This window comes from Artibeus jamaicensis, unplaced genomic scaffold (assembly GCF_021234435.1).
Source record: "Artibeus jamaicensis isolate MK-2021 breed Jamaican fruit bat unplaced genomic scaffold, CSHL_Jam_final contig_3152, whole genome shotgun sequence".
NCBI classification, from domain to species: Eukaryota; Metazoa; Chordata; class Mammalia; order Chiroptera; family Phyllostomidae; genus Artibeus; species Artibeus jamaicensis.
Genome location: NW_026521729.1, coordinates 2,871,519 through 2,879,084, shown reverse-complemented (window position 1 = coordinate 2,879,084; position 7,566 = coordinate 2,871,519). Strand labels below are relative to the sequence as shown.

The 7,566-nt window shown below is 47.2% G+C and overlaps 1 non-coding gene across 1 annotated transcript; it reads right to left on the bottom strand.

Moving 5' to 3' along the window:
• Positions 1-208: 208 nt before the first annotated feature.
• LOC119046490 (U6 spliceosomal RNA) lies at positions 209-315 on the bottom strand. Its single transcript, XR_005081993.2, has one exon. It is a non-coding gene; the product is annotated as a U6 spliceosomal RNA (small nuclear RNA).
• Positions 316-7,566: the final 7,251 nt, after the last annotated feature.

The following is a 7,566-nucleotide window of genomic DNA, read 5'->3' as shown; positions in this document are numbered from 1 at the left end:
TTTTAAATTTAAAAATGATCATTTTAACAATTCAAATAATACAGATGTATATAAGGCAAAATTATTTTTTTAATTTCTTTTCAAATTCCCCCTTATGTTTGTTTTATTCAATTTTCTTGCTTTTCTTTTTGTAATATTTTTTCATTGATGTTTGAATACAGTTGTCTCCATTTTCCCGCCACCACTCTCCCTGTCCCTACCCCCACCCCGACCCTCGGAACGCTTCATGAATCTGCGTGTCGTCCTTGCACAGGGGCCGCGCTAATCTTCTCTACATCGTTCGGATGTTAGTAAACGTGCCGCCGAAGCGAGCACCCTGAGAAGGTCCCCCCGACGTGTGCCCCTCCCAGATCCTCTCTGACCTTGAAGCCTCAGCGGAAAGAAGCTTCCAGTGATGGCCACGCAGGGAGTCGATTTCCCATTCGTCTGGGTATCCATAGAACTGGGATGATTTCTCATGCGATGAGACTTTGTCTTGTTTCGGAGTTAACTACGTCTATCTCTCCCGCAGAGGTTGAAACTTGATGAAAGCAAACCTGGGGCCACATTTTCATCTCTGCTCCTCCCCTGGGCACCCAGCACAGAGCCTGAATCCAGGAATGACCCGTAGGAAATGCGGGGGGCAAGTCGGCTCTAGTCAGTCGTCCATCCTCCTGGACAGCTGAGCTGAAAAGCGTCAGGCAGCTGCTGGGTCAGCTCAGTGAGCCGGGTCTTCCATGGACACAAAACAGGAAAGGGGCTCTTTGGAGCCAGCCCTCAAATGAGCACTGATTCCATTGCATCATAAACCTTCATGTTTGAAACTGTGTGTATATATATTTGGATGCTGCATTTCTCCAGTATTTCTGGGATAGCCTAGTTGCTATCCCATCTAACCCTATGGCAGCCCTGTATTTAGTACCTTCCCCTTTCACAGAAAAGGTTCAACAGCCTGACCCAACTCACTCTGTTAACAAGAGGCAGAAGCCCCCCTTGAAGCCAGGTCGCCTGCCTGTGAATTTGCGGCTACTTTCCCTGTGGGTTATAAATCGTCATCATTGACATCAAAGCCCCGAGTTTATATTATCATGCACCATGAAAATTCCCTTCCATTATGTAAATTGGCATATTTATTTAAAACACAGGAAAGTGCCATGCAGGCAAAAGCAGGCATGAGCATGTATACACATAACAGGAAGACCTCAAATCAAAGAACTTTGCTTTACTAAAAGCGAAGTTCTCTCCTACTGTAATTTCCTACCCTAATTCTCTGCGCGGGCATGTGCCATCATTGTTGATATAATAGCATCAAGATGCCGTAATTGGACGACTGATTGACTCAGTGCAAAATGAAGACAACATTTCTAGTAGAGTGGTCTTGGCTGGGGAATAAAGGTGTTCTGCTAAGTCCAATTTTCTGGTTAATAAGAAGTGTCTACAGAGCATATACCACAGTAGTGAGGAATAGCGACCTTGATGCACATAGAGTAAGGGGGGAAGGCCCCCAAAACAGAATACATCATGAGAAAAGTAGGACAGAGAGTGAAGTTTTCAGTTCCATCCAATACACATAAATTACACAAACCTGCAACATAACAGGTACACAAAACCATGTTCCATATTCCATATTATCACGGGAGGGGAGCAAAAACAGGGATCATAAGGACAGGAGGAAGTCAAGTCAGCAAGAAGGGGCCTCACTCCAATAATGGTAACTGGCTAAGAACTGAAAAATATAAGTCACCTAATTCTATAACAGGGGTTCAAAATTAATTAGTTGAAAATGCATTAATAGAAATGAATGTTTCTGCAAAACCAAAAGTGGATACCAAAGATACAAATAATTCAAATGCCATCAAAAGGGTTTCTCCCCAGCAGTGCCTAATTGTGGAAAATAATCTTTTCTGCCTGCAATGCTGTCGGTACATACGAAGCACTTTCTATGGTCCAGGTGTTGGAAGTACAGGATCATGCAGAATCTCAAAGAGTGTAGGAACTACCGAGGTTTATTCAGCATCTGTTAAATGCTAAGCTCTGTTCAGGGTATGTTACATGCCTTGTAATTAATTCTCATCATACGGTGGCAATGATTACCCCACCCCTTTTAAAGACAAAAAACCTCAGGCTGACAGAGGTCAAGATGTTTACCCAAACACAAAGCTAGAAACCAGCAGAGCTAGAATGGAGATTCGCGTTCCTTCCATGGACTCACACTGTGTACAACCTGGTATGGGGGCAAAGGGAGGGCGGGGCTGTCCTCACCGGTTCCCGTCTGACAGGAGCCCAGGGCACAGTTGCTTTCAGCACTGTGTGGACGTTGAGCTCCTGCAGACACGTACCGGCTCTCATCCATCCCACAGTGGTGGCAGTGCCTTGCCAGCATCTGACTTCACATTCTCGTGTAACAAAATAAGGCGTGACTGACACAGAGTAGAAGGACTCATGCTGGCTGAACTTCCTAGTTAAGAGCTTTCCCAAATAAGTCTAATTTTATTGCATCTATTCTTTTCTGTAGCTACAGGCTAGGAAGTTGCATAGACAACCACAGAAGCTGGCATTTAATTGATATGACGTGATACAATAAACCACGTACTAACATGGGCCAGAGAAGGTTCTCTCCAACCCTGACCAGAGTTGGAGACTGTCTGGGCCCTTCTACCCGAACAGAAGGGTTCAGTCAGTTACTGCACCCAGCTTCTGAGTCACCCTCATGGTCATCATCACCCTCATCATCATCATCACCACCATACTATCCCTACTGCCGTCGTTCATCAAACACGTTCTGCATGCCGAACTCTAAGCCGAGCATTTCACATGCATCATTCCACTTAACAACCATTTGAGTAACAGCTCTTTTAATCTTGCTTTGCAGATAAGCAAAGTAAGACTCACCGAAGTTTAGCCACTGGCCCAAGATCACACACGTAGCAAGCGATAGACTATAGTGCATTCATTGGGACAGGTTAGAAGTGCTACAATAACAAACGTCTCTCAGATCTCAATAGCTTCAAGTTTACAAAGTTTGCTACAAGTTTGAGAATCCTAAGCTCCACCCACCTCCTCCATCCTCCACGTGGTGACTCAGGGACCCAGTGGCTCCACCCATCAGCACGAGGCCTGCGTATCTGCAGACTCAGGGAAGAGAATGAGGGGCATCTCATCCAGAACCTTGTCCCTGCCTCAGCCTGGGAGGGACTCATATTACTCACACTTCTGCGGCCCAATGGGTAGCGTGGCCCTGTCTAACTGCAAGGGGGCTCAAATGTGTTGTCCCCAGCTTGCCCAGGAAGGAGAGGGGAAGAGTATACAGATGTGCACTGGAAATATCTGCCACAAATCGGGACACCAGTGGCCTCTTAGACTCCAACACCTGCGTCTGCCATAAATGTTGGATTTGACTTCTGGAACATGTCCACAGGAGGTGGGGACGGTTGTCATGTATTATGTCTTGGCTCTATTTCAGATCCTGGCAAGACCACATGCATTCATTAACCTTTAACCCTCACAATAATATCACGAGATGGGCACTATCGTCCCCACTCCACAGATGTGAAGACTGAGGCTCAGGGAGGCAAGAGCCGGGACCCAAAGCAACAGTTTATTACCTCCAAAGTAAGCTTAGCTGTGGCAAGATCACAAAATAATTGCATTTGCTTATTTGTTACTTTACAAAATGTTTTCAAGTATGCTCTGGAGTTTGTGCTCGTGACAGCCCTGTGAGGTTGGGAGGAATGCCCTAATTTCACAGGTAAGGACGCTGGCATGCGGCAAGGTCAGGTGCATCACCTTAGAGACCGTGAGGCCAAGCCCATCCATGGGCAAGACATAAAACATTCTGAAGGCAAAGAGTTCCAGGACCAAGAGAATAAAAAGTAGAGGGCCCCCAATCTCGTTCTGGCAGCCCGGTCCCTAGGGGAGAGAAGGCAAGAGAAATTTCCACCCTTACAGAGTTCATGCTCTTAAACACTTATAAAAGCTTTAAGATCCAGACAAAATCCAGACCTGAGTGCAAAGGTTACTGGAGTTGGGATTTTATTGCCAGATGTAAATCCATCTTCTCTAAGACTTGCTCTGGGTCCCCTGTGTCTCACTTGAAATATTTCCCGTGTGCTGAATGGATTTGTTGGCTCCTGTTGCCTCCGTAAATCATGGGGTCCAAACTTCTGAGGGCCTGCATCCAGCAGGGGTGGCTCGAACTGCCCCCTCCAGCACTGGACACAGGACGGCTTTGCTTTGTTCATGGGAATCGCCCTGATTTACTCTCTGATCCCCCACTTTGGATTGGGGGGGTGTTCCTTGGCTCACAACAGTTACCCCCACCCCGAGTGCCCAAATTTGGGCCATCACTCCCACCATTCTGTGGCCACAGCTGATTGGGCCAGCCACAAAGATACTAGACCAAAAATGGACCAATCAGATACTCCCTCTCACTCTCAGAAATATGACACGTATCCAAAGGGGCACAGCTATTGGAAGCCAAGACTCCTTCCTGGCAGCCCCCCGGGGAGAAAGTCCCTGGGCCTCTTGCTGAGATTTCTGAATGGGACTCCTCCAAGTGGGGCATCAAATTTGCCCTTTTATCTTTTTGTTCCACTTGACTGAGACAGGATCTGTCTGCTGCAGCAACCAACAAAACCTGAACTAATATCGGGCTTTACCCCGCCCACCCTCAAGACCCAAACATACCCTCTTCAGCCTTCCCACCACCCATGACCTACTTTTCTGTATTTCTCCCCAAAACTCAGCAACTTTGCCTACTTTCTGTTGGAGTCCTCATAGAATGGTACAGCTGGGTGGGTGGGACCAGGGAGAAGCAGAGAGTGTGTGCCTGGGCAAGGGTTAGCCTTCTAGAAGATGCTGCGTCTCACCAGCGATGTGATGCACAACCTTGCTAAAACCCAGAGCTGCTCCTCAGAGACCCAGCACCCTCCTCAGTCTGCCCCAGTCACCTCCCATCCGCCCTAATATTGTGATCTCCAAATCCCTCACCCATGGCTATGCGTAAGCTGTCCCTTCTCTCACCTGGAGTGCCTCTCCACCTTCTCGATTAAAATCCCAGCATGTCTCTCACAGGCAGATTATTTCTTTGTCTTCTGCACACGGCTATAAGGCGCAATTAGTTAAAATTAATTACTCCCATTGCCTTTTATGCTCATTCTCCCTCGTTGTGTTTAACATGTTGCATCATTATTATCTGATTTCTTTCTTGTCTGTGATCCCCCTCGGGCCAGCTGTTGTTTAAATACTGCCTCCCTCCTGGGATTAATGCCACCAAATCAGCTACCGTGTCCCCTCTCTACAAAGAGGACTTCTGGGTTCGTTTCCATTTTATTTATTTAGTTTCGAGTCCATCTGAAACTAGAACATGCAGCCTCATGGGAGAAAAGTCTACAGAGATCCAATTCTTTGGTGTTGAAGTAGAATGGGCATCTACAGAGGGGAGACAGACCAGGGCTTGAGAGTGAGGGAGATGTGAAGAGACGGCCAATAGGGAAGAGAAGGTAGTTCCCAGCAGATTCCCCTGTTCGCCATTCACCAGCCTGTGTGGGGACTCACCCCCTAGAGCATAACTCTCCATCAAGAGGCTTCATCAACATACGCCAGGGACATTCAGAGAAAAAGATACTGATGGCCTCTGTGATGAGGAATACTACACAGGGGTCAAAAAGGAGGCCTATCCGTGTGCATGTTGGAAAGATGTATTTATTAGTCGACTGTTAAGTGAACAGGACGATACTCACTGTACATAAACTAGCAAACATTTGCACGGGGTTCCAATGTGCCAGGGACAGTTCTAGGTGCTTCTCGTAGTAATATGAATGAAGTCATCAGGAGAAATCTGCATGATAGGCTTATTATCTCCATTATACCGATGGAGACATTGAAAAACAGGGACTAAGAAACTAGTCCAAGATCACATGGGCAGGAAGTGGCGAAACCACTCTATAGGTAACCTCTCTACCACGCTATTCTACACAGGCCGCCACCTTTAGACTCCCAGCCACCCTGTTATACTGTTATTAATTGTGTGGGGGGGCGGAGAAGAGAGAGCTTGTAAATATAGCTCCCACTTTTATGGCTTGGATGAACATGGAAATTTTCTGGAAGGCAGCCAAGAAACTCTTAGGGGTCCTGAGGTAATCAGGTGGCTTATTTGTCTCTTTGCACCCCCACTACCGTGTCTCGGGAATGTATTCCTCTGTAAGTAATAGAAGACCCAATTAACAGAGATGGAAACGAAACCAGTTTATTTGTCTGGCGTAACTAAAAGTCCAAGAGCAGTGGACTTTACGGTGGACTTTTACTGGCACCCTGAGAGCAGGCTGCTTCTGTGCAAGTGTCTTCCCAGTATCTCCCCTTCCTTGCTTTATTTTTTCCTCCATAGCATCTCTCTGTATGTCGTATCTCTATGTTTTACCCCCGCACCCTGTCCGTCTTCTGCTGCAGAATGCCAGCTCGGTGAAGAGGGGACCTGGTCTTGTCCCCAGGTGTATCTCGGCACCTTGAAATTTCACCCAAAACAGAGTAAGTGCTCAATGAACGTTTGCTGAATGAAGAAGCGAATGCTTCCATTCCAGTCCGTGTTTAAGACTCAGAGAGAGAGGAAAATGCCACCCCGATGTCTGTCTTCTTTTATCATGAAAACAAATGCTTTCCCAGAATTCTCCACACAGGTTTCCTCCAAGTCTCCGTGGCTGGAATCGGCTTGCACAGCATGGCTTTCTCACCCTGTTGCGAAAGACAACAGAAAGCCAGGAGCAAGGAGCCAAGGCAGCGTGTGGCACCTGGGACAGCAGCAGGATGCTCAGCCAGGAGGAAGCAGGGAGGGGACATCAGCTCGACAATCAATCCCATCTCCCATGGGGAGTCGGGCCTTTTACTGAGTGCGCGCTCTGCTTTTATTTTCTATTTTTCATGAATACAAATGTCCAGACCCTACTGCAGGCTTGCTCTGAATCTCAGAGGGTGAGGGTGAGTGTGCATGCTTTTTAAAGATGTTCGAACGATGGGAACGCGCCATCCATGATGGAAGGAACTTCCCAGGTAGAAGAGGAGTTTAGAGTCCTGGGAAAGGAAGCGAGACATGACTCTCATAAAGATGGAAGCCCCAGGCACGCTGGCCAGCCACTGGCCTCAAGTTCTCCTTTTGGAAGATGGGCAAACCGACGCTTCCAAAGGGGAAGAGACTTGTCCGAAGCCTCCCGGGCGATCAGCACTTTGCACCCTTCAGCTCTTGGCCACCTTATTCTTCATCATTGAGCACTTACAGCCAAGGGCAGGACCCTTCCCGTTATTCCGGTTTAACTTTTGCAGAGAAGCAACCCCGTATCACTTTTCCCCTTCTCTCCTCGCTGCCTAATCTAAAGCAATAAATTAGTCCCAAAGCAGAAAGATGCCCTTAATCCCCACACCACTTTTCCATAGCCCTGTGGTGCTTAGAATGTGAGGGGGAATTTTAGTGGTTAATATCCAAACTTAGTGGTTAAAACTCTCAGGCTTCCCTTTTATATGCGTATAAATTTATATTTGATAATTAGAGTTGCAGGTTTCCCCTCTGCTCTGTCCCTGCCCTGGAGCTGGAAAGTG